At 53.1% G+C, this 24,868-nt stretch overlaps 1 pseudogene; it reads left to right on the top strand.

The window, feature by feature from the left end:
• Positions 1-5,483: 5,483 nt before the first annotated feature.
• On the top strand, positions 5,484-6,768 carry LOC149345804 (uncharacterized; annotated as a pseudogene).
• Positions 6,769-24,868: the final 18,100 nt, after the last annotated feature.

Here is a 24,868-nt window from a genome sequence, read left to right on the forward strand (position 1 = left end):
TACTTTTCGGGTGCAACAGCTTCATCGGCGCGCTGTATATTTTCCAGCTACTAGCTAGATTGCCGAAAGGATTTTCCGATGTGCGCCCCGCACGAGATAGCCTAAAATGAATGGGTTCAAGAAGGAGGGTAAATTTACCCCAAAAAATTAGGTATCACAGTTCCTTCATCCATTTATCACTGAGCAGTAAATGCTCCTATAAAATGCATAATATTCCAAATGAACACCGGAAGCATGGCTTACTGCATTGCAGGATAGTCAGGATGCAAGAGAGTCGGTTGTAATGAATATTAACTTAGTTCTAAGGCCACCTCCCAAATTGCATCCAGATAAATGAGAAATCAGCTGGATGATAGCAGAGTAAATAATTGTGCAACCCACACCCTGACCAACATTATCCTCTGCCGAAAACACAAGATCAAATCAGAATAACGGCCTGAGAGGCGAGTTGGTGCATAATGAAATCAACGGTGGCGCAACAAGGACGCTAGCAAGAGAGGGGACACCACAGGCGCACTCTACGAACTGTTTATTACGCAGAAAAGTAGCATATTTCAAGATTCAGCTCAAGCATGAGACTCGTCGCATTATCGCTCGGTACAGAAGACTTGGAATAAAAGCAGCAACATCAGGATAACAGACAAGAAGCAAAAACCTGGTAATGGCGCTAGAAACGGGGACACAGAAGGCACACAAAAGACAGGACTGACGCCAACTTGCAACTGGAGTTTATTGCACCAAGCCTGCCTTTTGTACCACAACCAAGCCATATCAACAAATGCATTAACTTTGTACATATAAAACGACAATTTAATGCAAAGGCAAGTTAATGCATTGGTTGATGCGGCTTGGTTGTGACTTGGCTGTGGTACAAAAGGCAGGCTTGGTGCAATAAACCCCAGTTGCAAGTTGGCGTCAGTCCTGTCTTTTGTGTGCCCTCTGTGTCCCCGTTTCTTGCGCCATTACTAGTTTTTTCTTTCTACATGAGCTAACCTGCCCAAACTGGAGTTTTACTAGACAAGAAGCCGTTGACCCCTGCAGATGAACTAAGACAACTAAAAGCAACAGCAGATTCATACATGAGAGGAAAGAGCAGTCTGAAAGCAAAAACCAAAAAAATAATAATAAGTAAAATACAAATGACCATCGTAGAAAAAGCAGAGTCAAACATAAGAAGCAAAAGCAGTAAGAAAGCAAAAAACAACAAAAAGGAAAAGAGAAAATCAATAACAAATTTAACAAACCGCCTAGACAAATGACAGGCGGCCGCTAGAAATACTGGCCTGGAGGACGCAAAGTAGATGACGTCACAAAAAAACCATCAAGAAAGGAAACTTCATTTCTACGGAGGGATACAGAAGAGTCGCTAACAAAAGTGCATCCTAGCTTTTTGATCATAAAAGCCTCAAAAATTCCGCGTGCGACCTGATCGCGACTCCTGCCCAGAATACTCATTCCGTTAAGCACTGGCTGACACTTGCAATCTTTACAATGTAGGGGCAAATTCGACCCGCCTCCGTATTCCAATGATTTTTCATGCTCCCGTGCCCTGTCGTTAATGCAGCGACCCGTCTGGCCTATATAGACCCCTCCTAACGTCAGTGGGATTTCGTACACCACTCCGACGGCACAGGGTACGAAATGCCTGCCGTACCTCTTTTCGCACAGGGCTTTCGCCTTCTGGCCGATCCGCGAGCATAAGCCGCTCAGCTTTTTGGGCACGGAGAAAACGGCAGGTACCTCGATCCGACCAGCAACCTTCTTCAACCTGTGCGCCACTCGGTGATTATAGGGGACCACTTGTGATAACCAAGATCCCACCTTAGCATGGGATTTTTTTCTTCTTGCCTTTCATTTCTTGAAGGAAGGTCTCCGCTACGCTGAAAACGAGAGAACACGGGAAGCCAGCCATTTGAAGCCTTTAGATCTGAAGGGTAGCGGATCGGGCTAGTTGGTGCAGATCTGACATTTTTCAAGCGCTAAGACAACAAGGACGAAGAAGGAACAGACAAGGACGAGCGCTACTTCCAACTGTTTATTTCGTAAAACCGCAAGTGCTTAAAACAGTTCTCGAACGCTTTTATGACACGGCAGTAAATTGCACGTGCGCGATTACACAGTATAGCTACCGAGACTAACAGAACTATGAAGATATAAGTGCACGATTACGTTGATACCCTGAGGAAGGCAAGTTCTTTTTTTGACAATGAAATAGACGGTGAGCTTACACAATTGCTACCCAGTGATGCTATGTTCTGTGCTTCTATAATCTCTCGGGTTAGTTTATCGCGACTACGTCCGATGATGTGGCACTGATTTAACAATGGAGTACAATTACGGCACTTACTGCAGTGAATGGCTAGGTTGCTTCCGTAGGAATTTTTAACATTGTTGTTGTGCTGGCGTAGCCGGTCATTGAGACAACAGCCCGTTTGCCCAACATACTTTTTGCCACAAGATAGAGGGATGCAGTACACAACAAATTCTACACAGTCCACGTACGCTGTTTGGTGTTTGATGCCACATAATTGTTTGACAGAAGAGTAGGGTTTCGTCAGCTTGCAAAGCTTGTTAAGCTTGTTAGGGGCCGTGAAAACAACTCTAACATCTGCTTTCTGCGCTACCTTTTTCAAGTTGTGGGAAAGATTGTGCACGTAAGGGAGCACAGCAACCATTTTTTTCTCACTAGACTGATTTGCGATTTCGTCACGACCGTTCAGGTTCCTAAGGACGCGTTCTGCTACCGAGACCGGAAGTGGAACCGGGTAGCCAGCGGCGGATAACCGGTTCACTTGTTTGTGGAAACTACGGGGCATGCAGTGGTGGCAAGATTTTGTCAATGCGTTTCTGAAACAAAGTGCAATCACTCCTCGCTTTACCAGCTTAGAGTGGGCGGAGCGGAAAGCTAAGAGGGGTTTATTGCCGCGAGGTTCGTAGCTCCAGCAAAGGTGGTTGTCGTTGAGTGAAAAGTTAATATCGAGGAAGCGGATTTCTCCATCAGATGGTAGTTCTTGGGTTAGTTTTAGTGGGCTGAGATTATTCTGGAAGGCTACTAAAATCTGGCTAGCTTCGTGTTGAAGGGAATTCTGGTCACAGTCAATAAAAACTAAAAAGTCATCCACAAATCTAAACACCTTAAAAACCTTTGAACCCTCCAAGTACCGCTGGAGGGCTCTGTCATGGTAGCTTAAAAACAGATCGCTGAGCACCGGTGCTATACAGGAGCCTATACATACACCTTCCTTTTGTAGGAAGGGTTGGTTGTTCCAGGAAATAAAAGTATTTTTCAGGTAAAACTGCAAAAGTTCAAGAAAGCCGCTACACGAAACCCCGGCATCATTTTGGAAGGGGACAACACCGAAGTGGTCGATACTGTCTTGAACATATTCTAGTAAAGAAGCATGTGGCAGTGAGTAAAACCGCAGTGAGCACTTGCGGTTTTACGAAATAAACAGTTGGAAGTAGCGCTCGTCCTTGTCTGTTCCTTCTTCGTCCTTGTTGTCTTAGCGCTTGAAAAATGTCAGGTCTTTAGATCTGATTGTTGCAGCTAGCCTCAGGCATGTGAGCACAAAACTTAAACAATGCGGACTCGAACAAAGTGAAGCGATCGCCCTTTTATTTGCCTCCCCATTGTAATAACTGCCAAAAAAAAAAGAACATCTTACTGCGCAAGTTGGTAACTGTTCATGTTTGGTTACAGGCGCGAAAAAAGACAGAACACAAGGCAGAAAGACGGAAAGACGGGCAGCGTCCCGTCTTTCTGCCTTGTGTTCTGTCCTTTTTTCGCGCCTGTAACCAAAGATAATGATTGCAAGTGTGAGGGAATGCTTAGCGGAATAAGGACTCTGGGCAGGAGTCGCGATCAGGTGGCACGTAAAACTCTTGAGGCTTTTATGATGAAAAAGAAGGGAAGCACTTGTTTTAGCGACTCTTCAGTATCCCTCCGTAGAAATGAAGTTTCCTTTTTGTTTGTTTTTTTGTGGTGTCATGTACTGTGCGACATTAGGCCCTGCATTTCTAGCGGTCCTCTGTTGTTTTGTTAATTGTGGGTTGTTAATTTTGTTTTTTATTTATCTTTTCCTTTTTGTTGTTTTTCGGTTTCTGACTGCTTTTCCTTCATATGTATTACCCTGCGTTTGCTACGATTCACTTTTGTTTTTGCTTATTATTTTTATTTTTGGTTTTGGCATCTGACTGCTTTTTCTTGTCATGTATGACTATGCTGTTGCTACGATTGTTTGACACTGCTTTTGATAAGAGATGGTCCTTTGCTTTTCGTTGCTATTTTCCTTTATCAGAAACACGTAGTTTATCTGCAGGGTCTTGTCTGTTATCCTGATGTTGCAGCTTTTTATTCCACGTGTTGGGTTCGGAGCGATAATGCGATGAGTCTCATTCCTGAGCTGAATGTTGGAATATGCCATTTTTCTTTGTAAAAATTAGGAGACACTTTGGCGACTAAAGGGGTGCAAGGCGAAAGCATGAGTATAGCATTCTGCCTCAAATGTGGTTGTGAATGATGATTCATGTGCTGCCACCGAATGACGCGTCCATTGGCTGTCTGCTTGTGTCACTGATGTGTGGTTAAGATGTTAAGCTTCTCCTGTAAGAGTGGAACGCGACAGCGTCTTGCAACGCTGCTAGGGAGTCCACAGAACACCATCGCTCATTCGGCTCTACGCCTTGCTGGACGGTAAATTTATTTTTGAGGAAAGGAAATGTATCTCTCTCTCGCATATCTGGGTGGACACCTGAACCTCGCCGTAAGGGAAGGGGGGAAGACGGGAGTGAACGAAGACGCCGTATTAGCTAGACGCGCCTTTGTTCATTCCAAACCATTCAGATGGCATGGCGGAGTGGCTAGCGTGCTCGTGTCGCACTCCGGAGACCCTGGTTCGATTCCCCAACTCGACAATTTTCGTACTCGGTTTTATTGATTTATGTGGTCTGACTAGAAAGGTTAATTAGGCTATGTGATGTTTACATTATTGCAATTCTATCCATCGTATTCTGTCATTCACCTCTCAAACGTTGGAACTGTCTAGGATGTTCGACACAATGTATATGAAACGAGAAACGTCAATGTATACGAAGCGAGAAACGTCGAAGCGAGCGAAGTGTATCTGTCAAATGTTGGAACTGTCTAGGATGTTCGACACAATGTATATGAAACGAGAAACGTCAATGTATACGAAGCGAGAAACGTCGAAGCGAGCGAAGTGTATCTGTCAAATGTTGGAACTGTCTAGGATGTTCGACACAATGTATATGAAACGAGAAACGTCGAAACGAGCGATGGTTCTCGGCCTTTTGGCTGAGCGGACGTGTCGCGCCGCTGCTCCGCTCGCGACAGCTTTCTGCGTAGGCTTCGGTCCCGGCGGGCGGCACGCCCGGATCCCGCCCACCCCACCAGCGACCCCGGAGGACCTGCTGTTCCTGCCCCGGCGCCAGGCCTGCTGCCGTGGTGCCCAGGGCTTCGCAGCATGCCCCCCCCCCCCCCCCCCCCGCCTCCTGAAGTGCGCCCCACAAAGGCGCAGTGCTTTTACTTCCAAGTGCCGGAGCCTGATCCGGCAGACGACTTAATCGATTCCATCGAGGCGGTCGTCGGTGTCGGGGGACTGCAGTACCTGCAGCACCTCGGCGGAACCAAGTTCCTATGTGCCGTGAGCTCGATGGCTCAGGCGTCGAAGATGGTAGCGGCGGGGAGCCTCGTCGTCGCTGGGAAATCTGTACCGCTGTCGCAGATGGCGGCGCCAGTGGTTTATGTTACGGTGTTTCGGCTGCCGCCCACCGTCTCGGACGATGCGCTCGCTCAGGCCCTGAGCGCGTACGGCAAGGTGCGGGCAGTGTTGGAGCCCGTTTTCAAGAGCCGGGGCACCATCCGCAACGGCTGCCGGACCGTCAAGCTGGAGATGCAGCGTGCGCCGCCCAACTTCCTGACCGTCGCGGGCCACCGAGCAATGCTCGAGTACCGCGGCATGAAGCGGGTCTGCTCGAGGTGCGGCGGCGAGGGCCACCTGGGTGCCGCCTGCACTGCCACGCGGTGCGGACGCTGCGGAGGCTACGGGCACGAGACGGCGACCTGCCAGGCGGCGTGCAAGCGCTGCGGGTCCAGCACGCGACCTCCGACTGCGTGCAGCCCCGCTCGTACGCCGCAGCCGCGGCCGCCGGTTCCAACAAGGCGGCGAGCGTCGCACCCGAGACCAACAGCGAGCCCGCTATCCCGCGGGACGAGGCCGCAGCGGCCTCCACTGACGACCGGGCGGAGAACGCGACCACTGACTCCTCGGACGAACAGACCGAGGAGGACCAGCCCGAGGGCGTCTTCAACGCCGAGCAGTCCGGCTCGACCGACTCGGACGCGTCGCTGCTCGCGTCCGCTCTGTCGGAGCCTCCGAGCCTATACGCGGCTCTCTTTGACGCGCCGACGGCGGCGCAACTGCGGGACGCCGAGCCGGGCACGGAGTCGCCCGCGACGTCATCCTCCAGCGCTGCTCTGCACACGCCCGTGAAGAGCAGCGACTCCAGCGACAGCGCGAGCGAGCCGCGCTCGCAGAGGGGCACATCCCTGTGGCTCCCGAACCGCGTCCCCCGTGCGCCGCGAAGGCGGTTCGGGCTATCGTGCGGAAAGCCCTCGAGCTGGACGACCCCAAGCGCCAGCACTCCTCGTCGGAGGGCAGTGGCCCGTCGCCGCTCGACCGCGCACCGAAGAAGGTGCGAACGACGGACGAGGAGAACGCCCTGATGCACTTCTGCGAAGACACGTAGTCTTCGCCATGGCGTCCCCTCCCAGGACTTCGGGCCGTGCCGGCCCCTTTCCCTCTCCCCTGCTCGGCGGTGGCTCGAGCGCCGTTGTTTCGGCGTTCAGCTAGCGCCGCTATCTTATCGGCGCGTCAGGCGAACGATGGACGGTGTTTGTGCGGTGGTGTGTGTTGGTGCGTGTGTGACTGTGTGTATGTACCGCTGCCGCGCGCATCGGCCGGACCTTGCCACCGTGCAACCGTTGGCACCGCTTGGCATCGTCGCCCCGTCGCCGCGGGGCCGCCAGCCAGGACGCCGGCAGGGACTCGGGACGCCTCCCCAGCGTCTCGCCTCCCCCCCGGCGCCGGTGTGTCGCCGCACCCACAGACTCTGCCTGCAGGACTGTGCCGTGAGTCCGTCGTCGTTTTGTTTGTTTTCTTAATCACCCGCTTTGTTTTGTTTGCTGTGTTTTCTTTTTGCGTTTATGATGGCTGAGTTTCGTTGTCTTACTTTTAGGAAGGGAAGGGAAAACTTTATTTACACTAATGGTTTTTCCTGCAGTTTGGGGGCATCTTCAGAGACGTCTTGGTTCTACCCCCCGGAGCCTTCTCTGTCGAAGTCGTCCACCTCTAATCAGTGGTCGGTTGCCCTCAGTCCAGGGCTCCGCTGGCCACTGCCGCCCGTTGAGCTCGCTGTACCAGACCTTGTTGGTCTTCGCAGCGGTCGCTGGACAGCAGAGTCTCCCACTGCTCCGCACTCGGGTTTTGTATATTGGGGACCACGTCTATGTTTTGGCAGGCCCATGTGATGTGGTATAGTGTAGGTTTTTCGTCGCACCAGGGACATTTGTTCGTGTATATCGTAGGGTGCATTTTGTTTAGAATATGTAGGTTTGGGAAAGAGCCTGTTTGTAATTGTCTCCAAGTGACAGCTTCCTCTCTGCTGAGAGATTTGTGCGGTGGGGGATATCGCATTCTTCTGCCTCTATAGTTTTGTAGTATGGCCGAGTATTCCCTGGGTGCTGGCGCGAGTTCCGCGGTCTCGTCGGAAGCTCGGAAAGTAATGTATCCTCGAGCTATCCTCTCGGCCTCTCGGTTCCCTGCTACCCCCATGTGCCCCGGTACCCACACAATTTTGTGTCGGATCTTGTCGTTTTGTTCTTCCCGGTTTTTAATTCTGTCACTCGCTGCGAGGAGTATACGGAGCGCGTGACGACCTATCCTGCCATTCATGTAATTTCGGCAGGCTGTTTGAGAGTCCGTAAGTATTGTTAGTGACCGCCCGGTTCTATAGCCCTCCGCCACCGCTAGAGCAACGGCTACTTCCTCGGACTCTGCAGCTGTGCAGCCTCGGAGAGACGCGCTGGTCATTTCGCGTAAAGACGAATCGACCACCGCCGCTACAGCGATTTTGGTATCTCCTCCTCTCCAAGACGCGTCTGTATACACGGTCGTGGCTTGAGGAGCGTGTTTTCTCGATGAATTCGGCCCTCGCTTCTCTTCTGCCTCGATGGAGGTTGGGATCCATGTTTTTTGGTATTGGCGCTACCTTGAGGGTCTTGCGAAGCTCGTCGGGGATCGTTGCCGTCCTCGACATTTTTCGCATCTGCTCGCGGTATCCGAGCCTCTGCAGGAGCGCTCTTCCTGTCGTTGTTTGCAACAGCCTGAGTTTTTGCGACTCAAGCTGCGCCTCTCGTAGCTCCTCAAAGGTGTTGTGTAATCCCAGGGCCATGAGTTTTTCTGTAGACGTGTTGCGTGGTAGTCGGAGCGCTGTCTTATACGCTTTGCGTAGCAGGGCATCCGCTTGTTGTATTTCATTTTTGTTGAGGCACTGGTAGGGTAGGCTGTACGTGATTCGACTAACTACTAGGCTCCTGACTAGTTTTAGTGTGTCTTCTTCACGCATGCCATGTCGCCTGTTGGTGATGCGGGTGATCATGCGTGCGACTTGTAGCGTTGTTGCTTTCAGTAGGGTAAAAGTGTGAGTACTGCGCTGGTTGGATTGAACCCACATGCCCAAAATTCTTATTGTTATCTTTTCGGGTATGGGTGTCCCTTCTATGTAGACGTTGAGTTTTAGGTCCTCGTTGGTTGGGACGGTCCGGTTTTGCTTGCCTCTCCAGACTCTCAGCAGTTCCGATTTCTCGGTCGAGCATGAGAGTCCTCTTTCTGCGAGGTATTGCTCTACACAAGAGGCCGCTTGCTGTAGCCTTTCTTCCTTCTCTCCGAGACAGCCCGTGTTTGTCCAGACTGTTATATCGTCAGCATACATTGCATGCCTGATGCCTTCGATGTTCTCTAGTTTTCGAGCTAGGCCTATCATAGCTATGTTGAAGAGTAGGGGTGAGATAGCTGACCCTTGGGGTGTTCCTTTGTTTGGAGTGCGAATTTTTTCCGATCGAAGGTCTCCTATGCCGATGGTGGCAGTTCTATCGGACAGGAAAGCTTTGACGAAGCCGTGGATTCTGCGTCCGCAATCCAGGTTGTCTAGGCCCGTAAGGATCGCTTCGTGGCTGACGTTATCGAATGCCCCCTTGATGTCCAGGGCCATTATGACATTAGAGAGTTTTAGTATAGCGTTAGCGTGATAGCGGACCTAAGGGAAATTACGTTAGCGTGCCGCAAGCAACTTATCCCCACAGACAGTTTTAGTATAGCGTTTTGAAAACGTTAAACGCCATCTGCTTGACATGGATGCGAATGGTCCTTCTAAAATGGTCGACACGGCCGCTAACTTGCCAAATTATAATATTTCCGAGTTTTTTATACGAATTATTAGTGCAGTGTTCATTTTCGTCTGCAAAATGACCCCGAAATTACAATAAAATGAAATAAAAACGTAAAACAGTGGCGCCATCTAGTAAAGGCAATGTTAACTACAAGCCGTTGGAGCCATAGAGTTTCTTACTATTACCTAGAGGGAAAGCTGGCGGCGCTGCACTTCAGCCACCATGGACGCCCAAAGCATCATGGGGCGGTGAGCTACTTGTTGCGGCACAGTCGTAATTTTTCGGGAATACGGAGTGGCACTACTAAGACGTTTCATTCCGAAAACGCTGTTCGTGTGTGCGCAGACGACTTTCGCGCGAACGCAGTGGGCAAAACCCACAGTAGTAAAAACGCGACGACACACGACGCCAATAAAAGGTTTTATCTTTCTGAAATGCCATTAAAAACCTCTTATAGTGTTTAAGCAACAACATTTTTTTTTTAAAACATATTTACTTTTAAAAGTTCGCCTGTTAAGTATGAAATATTAGTTTTTATAGTGTTCACTACTTGGCCAATAGGAGAGCGAGTCGTCTCTAATTTTGGGCAAACTTTGCACTTAAATGCTTTTCTGCTCGTTTGTTGCAATCATTAGACAAGATTTTCAATGTTAGGACGTTTGTAGTTATCAAACAGCTTTATTTCTTGATTATTTTTTTGGCCAAAAGTTGCAGTTCCGCAACAAGTAGCTCACCGCCCCATGATGCTTTGAGCGCCCATGGTGGCTGAAGTGGTCTCGAGGGGTCGCCATGCAAACTCCCATAGACGGGCTGCCAGCTTTCCCTCTAGGTAATAGTAAGAAACTCTATGGTTGGAGCAAGAATATTTGCCATCACATGACGTCTAATGTTCAAAAAATTTATGTAAATTTAATATAAACTCTTTTTACATAATTTAAGTCCATAAAACATCGCGAAAAACCTTCAAATCTATTTTTGTCTCGTTCCAGACGTTTTTTCTAGGTTTCTGCTGCGTTTCGGGCCGTTGCAGACGGTAGCAGTGCAGCTTGAGTTTCCATTAGGCTTGCGCGCTCCAGAATCGAGAGCGTATCTCAAAAACTGGGCTGAATTGCAGCTTAAACTTTATCGTCGAAGCAAGGTAAGTCATAGCGAAAACCAACAACACCAGTAGTTGCCGGTAAACATGCCGACCGGAATCGCAAGAGCTGCTGAATCGGCTGAAGCGGGCGGCTCTCGCTTGAAAGGACGCCGCCATGTTTCCACGCTAAGGGCGCAAAAGCCGCAACGCTAAATTCTGAAAATTGCGTGCGTACGCTAACGCTATTTCCCCGTTAGCGTTCTGCGCATGCGCACTCTGGACCCGCTATTCCGCTATGCACGCAATTACGCAAAGCCCGCAATACTAAAACTCTCTATTTTCTCCCGTCCGAGGTACGTTTCGCAGGACATCTTCTTGTATTTGGAGGAGAACGTCCTGCGTCGAGAGGTTCGCTCTGAAGCCGAACATGGTATGTGGTACACAGTCGTTGTCTTCCATATAATTTTGCAGTCTGAAAGTCACAACCCGTTCGTAAAACTTTTAACGTGCAAGGCTTCCGCTCTCCCGACAAGCAACGGGAGGTGCTTCACCTTGCGCGTTCGTTATACGTTGATGCTTTGTTTCTGCAGGAATGTAATTTCCGCACCCCTGCAGACGCTATTGCTTTTCGTTCTCGTTTTCACGTAGACGCTTTCTTTTCTTTGACGGACTCGCGGTGTTGTGGCCTTGGTGTCGTTTTTCTGAACCCAGCGTTCCGAACGGGAGCGCACTGCACTTTCGGACACGATGGCCGTGTGTTGGTCGTCGACCTCTGGCTGGGCGGGCGGAAGACGCGTTTCGTGAACGTTTACGCGCCTGTAACGCGTGCGCTTACGAACGACTTTTTCAGGTCGCTCGCTAAACACCTTCTCGAGGGTGTGCCACATGGGTTGCTGGGCGACTTCAGTTGCGTCCTGGATACTTTGCGCGACATCGAGGGTCCGGGCAGAGGAGCGTCGAATTACCACGCAAAGAGCTAGGCAAACTGGTCAGGCAGCTTAATTCCAACGACGCGTGGGTGTTGCTGCACGGCGACCTTTTCGCGGCCACGCGCGTCAGGGGTCGCAGCGCCAGTCGCCTAGACCGGTTCTACCTGCCGGGCGTTCTCGTCCACGCCCTGGTGTCGTGCGACGTGGTCACCGCGTCGGGGGGTCTTAGTGACCACTTCCCTGTCCTGTTAGCTCTGAGGTGTGCCCCTGGGCGTCCGGCGACCTCCGCAACTTGGCGGATGGACGCATCGCTCCTCAACGATGCCATCAGCGTTCGCGACATCCGCGCGGAGTTGGCTAGCTCCATCGCGGAGATCGAGGACTTCTCTCCAGCCGTTTGGGACGACCTCAAAGCGCAATGGCGGGACGTTCTTGTTCGGGCTGGGAAAGAAAGACGCAGGCGAAACACGGCGGCGCTCAACGACGTTTTGCGTCGTACGCGCATCGTGAGACAGGCGGGCGAACATACCTTCGCGATGAGGGAATACCTCGAGACCCTGCGCGTTCGTTATCAGCGCATTCTGGAGGAAGGGTCCCAGGCTTCCCGTATTGCGGCGGACCTCCGCCTGCCCTCAGAAGACTCCGCCGACATGAGGCATGCGAACAGCAGACGCCATAAGAATGAACAAGCGCCCCGCATCGAGAGCGTCACCATGCTGGATGGCGCGGTTTCCGACGAACCTCGCGATATCGAAAGCGTCTTCCGCGACCATTTCGCGAGCGCCTTCGCGTCGCAAGGCACGTGTGAACGAGACAGCTTCCAAGAGGATGTCGCCGCCTTCTGCGGCTCTCTTCCGCACTCTCCCGACGAGGCAGAAGCCGGCCTCTCTCAACCGGCGAGTAAGGAGGAAGTGTTAGGCCTGTTGAGCGCTATGAATCGCACGTCGGCGCCGGGGCCAGATGGGCTTGTCGCCGGCTTCTACCATGTCTTTTTCGATGTATTAGGCGACCTCCTCACCGAGATGGTCAACACCTTTCCCAGTGAAGGTGCTAAACCGGCTTCCTTTGCCTGGGGCGGCATTGTGCTGGTGCCCAAGCGGGGGATGACGTCGGCGTGCCCGTCGGCATGGCACCCGATTACCCTGCTGAACACGGATTACAAGCTGGTTGCTTCGCTCTTGATCCGACGCTTGCGTCCTGTCCTGCCGCATCTCGTCAGCCCCTACCAGTCTTGCGCTGTGCCGGGCCGTTCTGTCTTCGCATCTCTTACACTCACGCGAGACGCCTTTGCCTATGCACACGCAAAAGGGGCTGGCGGAGTGTTTATTTCATTAGATCAAGCCAAGGCCTTTGACCGGGTGGAGCACCAGTACTTGTTTTCCGTGTTGCGCTGTTTTGGGCTGACGAGCAACTTTGTTGCTAGGGTTGAAGACATGTATTCGGGCCTCACCGCGGAGCTCGTGGTGAACGGCTCTGTCTGCGCACCTTTTCCGGTAACGCGCGGTGTGCGTCAGGGGTGCCCCTTATCCCCGGCACTTTTCGCCCTGTCACTAGCCCCGTTGCTGCGGAGCGTGGCCACTAACCATCGCATCCGTGGCTTCCCCATGGCAGGGCAAGAGACTGTTGTCGTCTCGGCTTACGCCGACATTTCATTGTTTCTGCGGGACTCGTCGAGCCTGGCGTGCTTCCTCGCAACTTTCGACGCCTACGCGTCCCTGTCAGGCGCGCAACTGAACGCGGAGAAGAGACATGCTCTTCGCTTTGGCAGTTTCCGGGACCCGCTCCCAGTTCCCATTCCCTTCGTGGACGGCGTCCGTGTTCTGGGCGTCCTCTTTGACAGCAGTGGAGTGTCGCCTCGGACGTGGGACGAGGCGGTAGAGCGGACGACACAGGCGCTTTCGAGGGCCGCGCGCTTCGATCTCTCGATGGATGCGAAGCTAGCGGTAGTTAAGAGCCAGGCGTGCGCGTATGCCTATTATGTTGCGCGCGTCGCGGTCATGCCACGCCGCACAGCGGCCCGCCTCGCGACCCATGTGGGCGCTTTCATTTGGGACGGCGGCACCGCTCAGGTTGCACGCAACCTCTGCCAGCTCCCAATGTCTCGGGGTGGACAGGGGCTACCTTGCGTGGCGACAGTCGCCCGCGCTTTCAGTGCCAAGTTGGGGGCTGCACTTGTTGACGACGAGGCGTACCCGGGGTGTTCGCTGTTGCTGTACTGGCTCAGCACAGCGCGACGCGCTTTCGCCCCGGGTCGCCATTTAGGTCCGCAAGCAGAGCGGCCGCTGCCCTTTTACAGAGTCGCGGCCGGTTTCAAGAGGGCGGTCGAGGCCGACCTACCCGACGTAGACTTGATAGAGACATCACCGTCGAGGCTCAGTGAGCTCATCGCGTGCGCGCGGCTGGGTCCCGACGACCAACGCCGCACAGCGGTGGGCAAGTGGCGAACGTGGGCCACAAGTCGACTGCCCGCGCAGGTCCGCGACTTTGAGTGGCGCAGGCGCTGGGGCGTCTTGCCCACCCGATCGCGACTCGCTTCCTGGGGGGTCGTACCGGATAGTCGGCGTCCTAACTGTGGCGCCCCTGAAACGGCGCGACATACCTTTTTTCAGTGCTCGGTCGCCAAAGTTATGTGGCGGCTGGTACAGCGCATGTTTTCTGTGCGGGTCGGCCCAGGTGTCCGACAACCGCGGAGCCACTTTGGCAAACTTGTTTTTGTGTGCGCATTGTTTGTGCTGTGGCGACGCCGCTGCCTTGCTGAAGCCCGCAGGCAGCCGGCGAGAGCGATGTATCCAGCGCTGCAGAACCTCCGCCTCCTCTTGTGGCAATACTTGTCTGACCGACTCGCACTAGACGGAGAGGAGCGGTTTCTGCAGCGCTGGCATACAAGGTTTTATGTTGTGCGAGATGGCAGGGTTGGCCTGCCAGCTCTGCTCTATTAGTGCATTTTGTGTTTGTTGTACTTTTCTTGTGTTCGACAGTGGCGAGAGTCTCGCACCGAGTTCCCCCCCCCCCCACTCTCCTCCTGGAGTGAGAAAGTGTGATGTGTAACTAGTGTACAGGCTAAGGGGCCGAGACCCCCCCTTCCTCCCCATACCTTTGTTGTCGGATTTTCTTAGTGACAGGGGATACCCGGTCAGTGTTTTGCTATGTGCTTTCGTGAAGTGTTTGTCGCGAGGTGTCTCGGCGTTGCTTATGTTTTATGCGCTTATGTGAGTGCAGTGTTTGTGTTTACTGCTTTGTCGCGATATTTTGCCACGTTACCCTTATGTCCACTCTGAACTGTTTGCCTAATTTGTTACTGTCACGTCTGGCCGTTACAATAAACTTCCCTTTACGTGTATCTGTCCTCCACTGACGACGGGGCGGAGAACGCGACCACCGACTCCTCGGCCGACCAGAACGAGGAGGACCAGCCCGAGGGCGTCTTCGACGCCGAGCAGTCCGGCTCGACCGACTCCGACGCGTCGCTGCTCGCGTCCCCCCTGTCGGAACCCCCGAGCCTGGTGGCAGCCCTCTTTGACGCGCCGACGGCGGCGCAACTACAGGACGCCGAGCCGGGCACGGAGTCGCCCGCGACGTCATCCTCCGGCGCTGCGCTGCACACGCCCCTGAAGAGCAGCGACTCCAGCGACAGCTCGAGCGAGCCGCGCTTGCAGAGGGGGCATATCCCTGTGGCTCCCGAACCGCGCCCCCCGTGCGCCGCGAATGTGGTCCGGGCTGGCGTGCGGAAAGCCCTCAAGCTGGACGACCGGAAGCGCCAGCACTCCTCGTCGGAGGGCAGCGGCCCGTCCCCGCTCGACCTAGCACCTAAGAAGAAGGTGCGGACGGCGGACGACGAGAACGCCGCCATGGACTTCACCGAAGACTTGTAGTCTTCGCGGTGGCGCCCCCTCACAGGACTTCGGGCCGTGACGGCCCCCTTCGCTCTCCCCTGCTCGGCGGTGGCTCGAGCGCCGTTGTTTCGGCGTTCAGCTGGCGCCGCTATCTTATCGGCGCGTCAGGCGAACGATGGACGGTGTTTGTGCGGTGGTGTGTGTTGGTGCGTGTGTGACTGTGTGTTTGTGCCGCAGCCGCGCGCATCGGTCGGACCTTCCCACCGCGCAACCGTGTGCACCGATTGGCATCGTCGCCCCGTCGCCGCGGGGCCGTCAGCCGGGACGCCAGCAGGGACCCGGGACGCCTCCCCAGCGCCTCGCCACCCCCTCAGCGCCGGTGTTTCATCCCACTCACAGACTTTGCCTGCAGAACTGTGCCGTGAGTCCGTCGCCGTTTTGGTTTGTTCACTTGTTTCTTGGTTAGCTTCGTTGAATTGTTTTTCTTTTTATTATTAAGCATGAAATGCTGTTAGCTCCCGTTGTCGGCAGTGTGGTGACGTCACGCCGAGACCGAGAGCCATCATCCGGGCACTGAAATCCACTCATCCGGGCACTGAATTCCAGTCATCCGGGCTCTAAAACGAGAACATCCGGGCACCGTACGAGACTTGATTTAACGAGACTCTCTAAGCCCTCATACGCGACCGGCATGCAAGCGCCGGTTGATTACCAAACGAGACAAAAAATAACTGCTGCCAGTGCCTTCTCAATGTTTAGAAAGATATCAGTGGAGCTCTGGGTTTGACAATGCACGGAATTATAATTTCCGATTTCTAATAACGCGTGCAAAAAGCACATAAATGCCATGTTACACTTCGTTGTCATACGTGATCCGGGGGAGAAGCGCTGCGTTCAAAGGGCAAGGCATCGCGCCGAACGGGTGGTGGCGTTCCTCCCTTTCTTTACGGTGCGGTTCGGGTGTCCACCGAGATGGCAGAGAATTACTGCGCCATTTCCTTTCCTCAAAAAACCTTGTGTTCAAATGGCAAGGCATCGCGCTGAACGGGTGGTGGCGTTCCTCCCTTCCTGTACGGTGCGGTTCGGGTGTCCACCGAGATGACATTAGGCCCGTAAACATTTCATGCTTACTCTCGTTTACGGGAGAGGCAGAGATTTTTTTATTATGATGGCTATGTTTCGTTTCGCTTCCTTTAACGTGCAGGGCTTTCGCTCTCCCGACAAGCAACGGGAGGTGCTACACCTTGCACGGTCTTTTCGTATCGATGTTTTGTTTTAGCAGGAGTGCAATTTCCGCACTCCTGCAGATGTTATTTCTTTTCGTTCTCGTTTTAATTGTGACGCTTTCTTTTCGTTGACGGACTCGCGGTGTTGCGGCGTGGGTGTTGTCTTTCTGAACCCGGCGTTTCGCGCAGGGGCGCATTGCACGTTCGGACATGACGGGCGTGTGATAGTGGTTGACCTGTTTCTTAGCGGGCTACGTACGCGTTTCGTCAGCATTTATGCGCCGGTCACGCGCTCGTTGACGAACGAGTTTTTCACTCATACGGGTACTAGGGATGTGGATACAGTCAAATCAACGCTGTACTCACACCCTTGCGCTATTAAAGGCATCTACATTCCAAGTGGCCCCCATGATTACGCGCATCTCACACAGACGTCATGGCATGCGAGAAAAAGACACACTCAAGCTGGTCAGGAGCCTAGTGGTCAGCCAGGCGACATACAGTCTCCCGTACTACAATCATATCAAAAGTGAAATACAACAGGCGGACGCGATTTTACGCAAAGCGTATAAAACCGCGCTTCGACTACCCCATAACACCTCAACTGAAAAGCTCTTAGCCTTGGGACTGCACAACACTTTCGAGGAATTACGGGAAGCGCAGCATGTTGCCCAAATGCGCAGACTACAGCAGACCCCCACAGGCAGAGTTCTTTTAATGAAACTGGGCTACACCGAACAAATTCGAGAAATATTGTGAACTAAAACGATCCCCGATGAGTACCGCAGCACGCTCAGGGTGGCACCAATACCAAGAAACATCGACCCGAACCTCCACAAAGACCAAAGAGAGGCAAGGGCCGACCGCTTACAGAAAACACACGCATCCCAGGATACAACAGTGTATGTCGACGCTGCCACATATGTCATCACTAGGGGACAAGACACCAACAACGCAGTGGCAACTGTAGTCAACTCGGAATTACACGAGATTACCAGCGCCTCACTGCAAGACTGCACGATAGCTGAGGCTGAAGAAGCGGCCGTCGCTCTAGCGGCAGCGGAGGGCGATCGGACTGGGCGGTCACTGATAATTCTTACTGATTCACAAGCAGCCTGCCGCAACTATCTTTGCGGCAGAGTCGGTCACAGAGCGCTCCGCATACTCCGCTCTGTATACTGCAAGACGCAACAAACACATGCAAAACCACACAAGCCGATCAAACATAAGATCATCTGGGTACCGGAGCACACGGGGGTGGCAGGAAACCAAGAGGCAGACAGGATAGCTCGAGGATATACTAACTACCGAGCATCCAACGTCAACGACCTTGAGGAATCCCTGCCAGTACCTCAGGAATACTCGGCCATACTCAACAACTACAAAGGCAGCAGGATACGGTACCCACCACCGCACAAATCTTTAAACAAAGAAGAGGCTGTCACATGGAGACAACTTCAAACGGGGTCATATCCAAATCTAAACACACTAAGTAAAATTCACCCTACACTTTACGCACACAATTGTCCGTGGTGCCATGAAAAACCTACACTGTATCACATCACATGGGCATGTCAAAAAGTCGACATCGTCCCAGTTATACAAAACCCAAGTGTGGAGCATTGGGAGGGTCTGCTCTCCAGCGACTGCCGCGATGACCAGATCGGTTTGATACGGCGAGCTCAGCTGACGGCAGCATCCAGCGGAGCCCTGGAATAGGGGCAACCGACCGTTGCGGATGGACTCATCTGACCACAAAAAAAAAAAAAAATGTGCTAGAGCCAAATAAAGTTATCCTATCCTATCCTATCCTATCATATCCGCTCGCTGGCCTCCCATTTTCTAGAAACGATGCCCCATGTTTTCCTGGGGGACTTCAACTGCGTCCTGGACTCGTCTCGCGATATTCGGGGACCAGGACAGGGCGCTTCAACGTATCACGCGAAGGAGCTAGGCAGACTTGTTCGCCAGCTGCCCCTCTCGGATGCCTGCGTCGAGCTTCATGGCGATCACTTCGAGGGCACCCGCGTGAGAGGGCACACTTCGAGCAGGATTGATCGCGTATACCACCCGCCCGGTCTGTTGCCACGCCTAGTGTCCTGTGAAACGCTGCCGCTTCCAACAGGTGTGCGCCCTCTGAGTGACCATGTTCCTGTCTCGGTCACCTTGCGGGGCGAACCGGGCCGCGCCAACGCGTCCAGCACCTGGCGCATGGACGTGTCGCTCTTACGCGATCCCCGCAGTGTTTCAGAAGTCAGTTCTGAATTGGCCGCAAGCGTACGAACGCTGGAGGAGGGCTTCAGCCCTGAAGCATGGGACGCGCTAAAAACGGAATGGCGCATCATTCTTATACGTGCCGGGAGGGAAAGGCGCGTGCGCCACACAGCCGCGCTGAACGAAGTGTTGCGAGGCATGCGCATCGTCCAGGGAGCGGGGGAGCTCACTCTCGCGATGCGCGAATACTTACAGATGCTCCGGGTGAGGTACGACCGCATCCTGGAGGAGACGGCGCGAACATCACGCGACGCGGGGGACTTTAACCTCCCTGTCGAGAACACGGCAGACCTGCTACATGAGCGTAGGCTCCACTCACGAGGAGATCGCCTTAATCTAGTCGAGGAGGTGGTGCTCGAGGACGGCACGGCCTCAGCCGATCCCGCAGACATAACGCGAGTTTTTCGCAACCACTTCCTGACGCTCTTCACGTCACAGTGGTCGGGCGAGGTCGAAGACCTGGACGCGGCTGTGGCAAACCTCTGCGGGACTTTGCCCAGTCCACCGGGCGATGTCGACGCGGTGCTCCGCGCGCCAGCTACGCGCGAGGAGGTTCTCAGCGTCTTGCGAAATATGACGCAATCATCCGCGCCGGGACCAGACGGGCTGGTCACCGGTTTCTACGTCACTTTTTTTGACGCCGTTGGCGGAGCCTTAACGCAATTAGTAAACGCATTCCTTGAGCACGGGCACAAAGCACCCTCGTTTAACGCGGGTCGCATAGTCCTCGTCCCCAAAGAGGGAGGGTCCGCATCGGACCCCAAGTCATGGAGGCCGATCACACTGTTGAACACAGACTACAAGCTAGTCGCATCCATCCTCGTCCAGCGCTTGCGTCCACTCCTCGCGGACCTCGTCAGCCCCTTCCAGTCCTGCGCCGTGCCGGGTCGGTCCGTTTTCGCGTCACTCACCTTGACGCAAGACGTCTTTGAGTATGCCCGCGCAAAGGGGTTTGGCGGGGTCTTTGTCTCCCTGGACCAAGCGAAGGCGTTTGACCGCGTGGAACACCGCTACCTCTTCGCGGTGCTGCGGTGTGTCGGCTTACCTTAAGAATTTGTCAACTGGATCGCTACATTGTACACGGGCCTCGAGAGCGATCTGGTGCTCAACGGGGCCGTTCTTCCGAGGTTCCCAGTCACAAGAGGCGTGAGGCAGTGTTGCCCTCTCTCCCCTGCGCTCTTCGCTCTCTCTTTAGATCGGCTGTTGCGGAGCGTTGCCTCCAGCCACCGCATACGCGGTTTCCCGATGACTGGGCAGGAGACAGTGAAGATTGCGGCTTATGCCGACGACATTTCCCTTTTCATGCGGGACAGTGGCAGTTTTGCGGCCTTCCTGGCCATCTTTGAAACCTACGCAGCGCTCTCCGGAGCCAAGCTCAACGCGGAGAAGAGCCACGCGCTCCGTTTTGGGAACTTTTCGGACGCACTTCCAGCGCCGGTCCCCTTCGTGGACGCCGTGCGCGTTTTAGGTGTTCTCTTCGAGGCAGGTGACGTGTCTCCGCGCACCTGGACCAACGTGGTCGGTCGGGCGACCAACGCACTTGCGGAGGCGGCCCGCTTCGACCTCTCCATGAGGTCACCGTGGTGAAGAACCGCGCGTGCGCCATGCCCAACTACGTGGCCCGAGTCGCGGTCATGCCGCGCCGCACCGCCGCCCGCCTGGCGACGCTCGTGGGCGTCTTCCTATGGGAGGGGAAACCCTCGCCAGTCGCGCGCCACCTACTCCAGCTCCCGACCAGCCGAGGAGGACTCGAACTACCATGCTTCGCCACGGTGGGCCGCGTTCTAATGAAAAAGTTGGTTTGCCAGCTTTTGGACGACGACGCCTACCCGGGATTTCCCCTTTTGCTCTATTGGCTGAGCACGGCTCGTAGAGCTTTCGCCCCGGGTAGGCACGTAGGACCGCAGGCCGAACGGCCACTCGCGTTCTATGCAGCAGCCGCGGGATTCAAGTGCGCGTTGGAGGTCGATCTGCCTCAGGTAGATATCGGCGAGGCCTCGGCGATAGAGATCAGCCAGCTGATTGCCTGCGCGCGGCTATCGCCAGACGACCAGCATCGCACAGCGGCGAGAAAGTGGCGTTCCTGGGCCACAGGTCGGTTTCCGCCCGCGGTCAAGGACTTCGAGTGGCGACGTCGCTGGGGCGTCTTGCCCACACGACAGCGGCTCGCATCCTGGGGTGTTGTACCCAACGAGCAGTGCCCGAACTGCGGGGCACCAGAGACAATTCAGCATTTTTCCGTTGAATGTTCAGTTGCTCGAGTTATGTGGCGGCTTCTACGCCGTATGTTTTCCGTACGCTACGGACAGGGCGTCCGGCGCCCGCGGGGCCTTTTCGCGGGACTCGTTGTCCAGTGTGTTTTGTTTGTGTTGTGGCGCCGTCGCTGCCTCGCCGAAGCTCGCAGGCAGCCGGCGCGAGCCATGTACCCAGCGCTGCAGAACCTGCGTCTTCTCCTTTGGACCTACCTGACTGACCGCTTAGAACAAGACGGAGAAGCAACGTTTCTGCAGCGCTGGCACACGCGTTTCTTTGTTGTCCGCGACGGAAGGCTGATGATACCAGCCCCCCTCTTTTAGTGTGGATGTCTCTGAACATACTCCTTTCCCATTGTATGGTTTTGTAGACCCTGGTTGAGAGCCTTGTGTTGGGACCGGGGAAATTGATACCCCCCCCCCCCCCCCCCCCCTTGTTTTCTAGCACATATTGCTTTGGGTTTCTTCGAATTCTTTACTGTTTTGTAGCTGTGTTTGCTGCCTTGCGATGCAACTGTCTGTAGGCGGCCTCCACCTTGTACGTGTACGTTGAGAGGAGGTTCTCCCCCCCTTTTTGTGTAGGCACCACACTGTGCCTTTCTGATACTTTGTGAATTGGACTATGTTCAACCCCAAAAGGGTAATTTGTCTCACTGTATGATCTTTTGTTCGGAGCAGGCTCCTCAGTGTATATATGTGTGTACTGAATTATTTGTTTGGTTTGTACACAATAAATTTCTCTGTGTCCTCGCTTCGGCGAGCGCGGCTTCGGCCGCTTATCTGATTTTTTCAGCAGCGTCCGCTCCGGCGGACGCAGTTGTTGCTGCGACGCGCGTCTTTTCTTTCCTTTTTCTCTTTGCTCTGATCTCTTACCTCTCCTCTATCTGCACGTGGCAGCGGTGGTGGCTTCGCTCGAGTCAGTAGCAGGCCCTGCAATTTCCTTTTCATCCTTCTCTCAGTCACAACAACACAACAAACGAGCAACGGCGAATTAGTGGGGAAGTGGGTGCTGGAAGAGCGAATGCGGCTTCGGCCGCTTACCTGTTATTTCAGCAGCGTCTGCTTCCGCGGACGCGGTTGTTGTGGCGACGCGCATCTTTCTTTTTCTTTCCTCTTAGATTAAGATTGATTCTCCTCAATCTTAATTAGGCTGATTGATTAATTAAGCAATTAACTAAACTCAGTCCCACTTAGTTGGAGCATCACTACACGATCCATTTAATTGGTTTGCATGGTTACTATTGATTGTAAAACATTTTATTCGCCGGGAAGAGCTTCGCAAGAGGCCGCGTTAAGTGGTCGAGAGTACATAGCCCTCGACGACTTTGTCAGCCCACTCCACCGCCAAAACTTGCGTTCTGGGGTCAGAGCTAGCCAGCACGGTCTCCCACCGCTCGAGAGAAGGAGCTGTAACTAGATCACCCGGAGGTGGCTCTATTTTGCAGTCCCACAGGATGTGATCGTAGGTAGCACGTTGGCCACAGTGTATGCAGTTTGGGTTGTAAAGATCTGGATAAATGTGCGCGAGGAGTGATGGGGTGCGTATCGATCTCGTCTGTAGACGACGCCACGTAACCTCTTGTTCTTTAGTAAGTCTTTTGTCTGGAGGGGGGAAAATTCTCCTCTCTAATTTAAAATGATTCGTGAGATCATGATATGTGATCATTGAGTCCTTCGTTAAATTCAGGGAGCCAGACTCATCCACTGCCCGGTCGACGAAACCTCGGGCTTTACTGTGGGCTGCCTCGTTCCCCGGATTCCCCGAATGGGCTGGGACCCATATCAATTCGGAATAATTTGGTGAGAATTTGGTTGCGTTGAGGATTGTAATTCGCCCTTTAGCGAAATTATTGATACCCATTTTGGAATCGCTGAGGATGATGCTCCCTTGGGTATGTGCTAGGGCGAGGGCTATAGCCGCCTCTTCTGCCGTTTCAGAGGATTTCGTTTTGATTGTCGCCGAGACGATGTGGTCACCATTCTCGTTCACAACCACAATTGCAAAGGCATTGGTATTTTTGTATTCTGCCGCATCTACATAAAGTGTTGCAGCGCACTGTCTGTATTTCTTATGTAAGGCTTTGGCTCGTGCTTGTCTTCTACCCTCATGGTGTAAGGGGTGCATGTTTTTGGGGAGTGGTATGATTAGTAGGGCCGTCCTATAGTCGCGGGGTAAGTCTACTTTAGCATCGTTATTCGTAGGTTGAAAGTTAATTCCGAGCCTGGTAAGAATACTCCTGCCAGTTCTGGAATTGGCTAATCGCGCTGTTTGAGCCATTAAATGGGCTTCTTTCAGTTCATTGTAGGTGTTATGTATTCCTAACCTCATAAGTCTTTCGGTTGAGGCATTTAGTGGGAGTCCTAACGCAGCCTTATAGGCCTGCCGTATCATGCTATCTAATTTGTCTTTTTCTGCTTTCGAAAATTTGAGATAAGGGGTGGCATAGAGTATCCTGCTTAGCGCAAAGGCCTGCACTAGGCGGCATAAATCTCTTTCCCTCACCCCTCGTCTGCGGTTAGCTATGCGGCGGATTAATCGCGCCGTCGCTTCTACCGTGCGTTTTAGCTTAGTGAGTGTGTCAGTATTCTATCCATTTGTTTGTAAATACAACCCCAGTATTCTCATGGTCTGTACCTCTTTGACAGAGCGTCCATTAACAAAGACGTTTATTTGCGGGGGGGATGTCGTGGTACGCCTACCTCTTTGTTTACGACGGATCACGAAGAGTTCATGATTTTTGCATGGTTACTAGCCAAAGTACAATTGGCCCCGTTTGAAATTCGCGCACTGTGACGTCACGAGCACTTCGACCAATTGAAAAGCGTGACATTTCTTTCGACAACTGCTGCTTACAACGATGAGGCATTAAAGGCTTCCGCCTTAATAAACAGTTGATAGTGTGCGCTTGTGGTGTCCCTTTCTTGTCAGAGCCCTTGTTGCGCCGTCATTCATTTCAACACAAAAACAAGAGCTATGATTTGCAGATGGTTTCTGACCTATCATGCTTTCTAATAACAGCAGAAAAGAGAGAGACTCGCCAGCTGATGCATTGTGAACAAGGTACCCGTACGGGCCCCGAAACGTCAATTTGTTTTTTCCTTTTTTCTTGTTGGGCGAGTGTTCCTCTTTTCCCTCCTCGCCAGACGGAATTCCGTCAAACCCTCGACTACGCTTACTAATGTTGATTATAAGATCTTCGCTAATGCCCTCAAAATTCCGCAACAGGTTGCAACGGATACTTCGATTGGACCTTATCAAAATTGTACTTATAGTGCATGGTAGAGAGAGGGTGCGGTAGATGGTCCTTGGCGATCACAAAATGAACAAGGGAGGGGAAAACCTCAGTTTGCTAGAGCCAACGTTTCGACAAGGACGAAGACAAGTCCCCTTGTCGAAACGTTGGCTCTGAGGTTTTCCCCTCCCTTGTTCATTTTGTGATTGTACTTATAGTGGTCGGTCAGTACATTCTAATCTGCATATTTCGCGTACAGTATTGCAGTGACGCTCATAAACAATTAGCACTGCTGCAAATTTACCTAGCAAAGGCGTCGATGAGGTGTCCCACTCTTTTATTTTTTCTCTTCTAAATCACATCAATCTTGGTTCAGTTCTTTCTACTGGTGTACGCCTTTGTTACAAAAACTTTTCAACGCGTTTGATTATTAGTGGCTGCCTCGCACAACCAGACCGAATTCAGTCCTCTGCGAAACAGGCTTGCCTGCTGTTCCCGTTGATGTTCGCATTATACTTAGAGCCTCTTTGTCTAAGTGTTATAAACAATGCAGCTATGAATGTTTCCGTATTGA

Source organism: Amblyomma mixtum, chromosome 4 (genome assembly GCF_055824585.1).
Source record: "Amblyomma mixtum isolate Tamu chromosome 4, ASM5582458v1, whole genome shotgun sequence".
NCBI lineage: Eukaryota > Metazoa > Arthropoda > Arachnida > Ixodida > Ixodidae > Amblyomma > Amblyomma mixtum.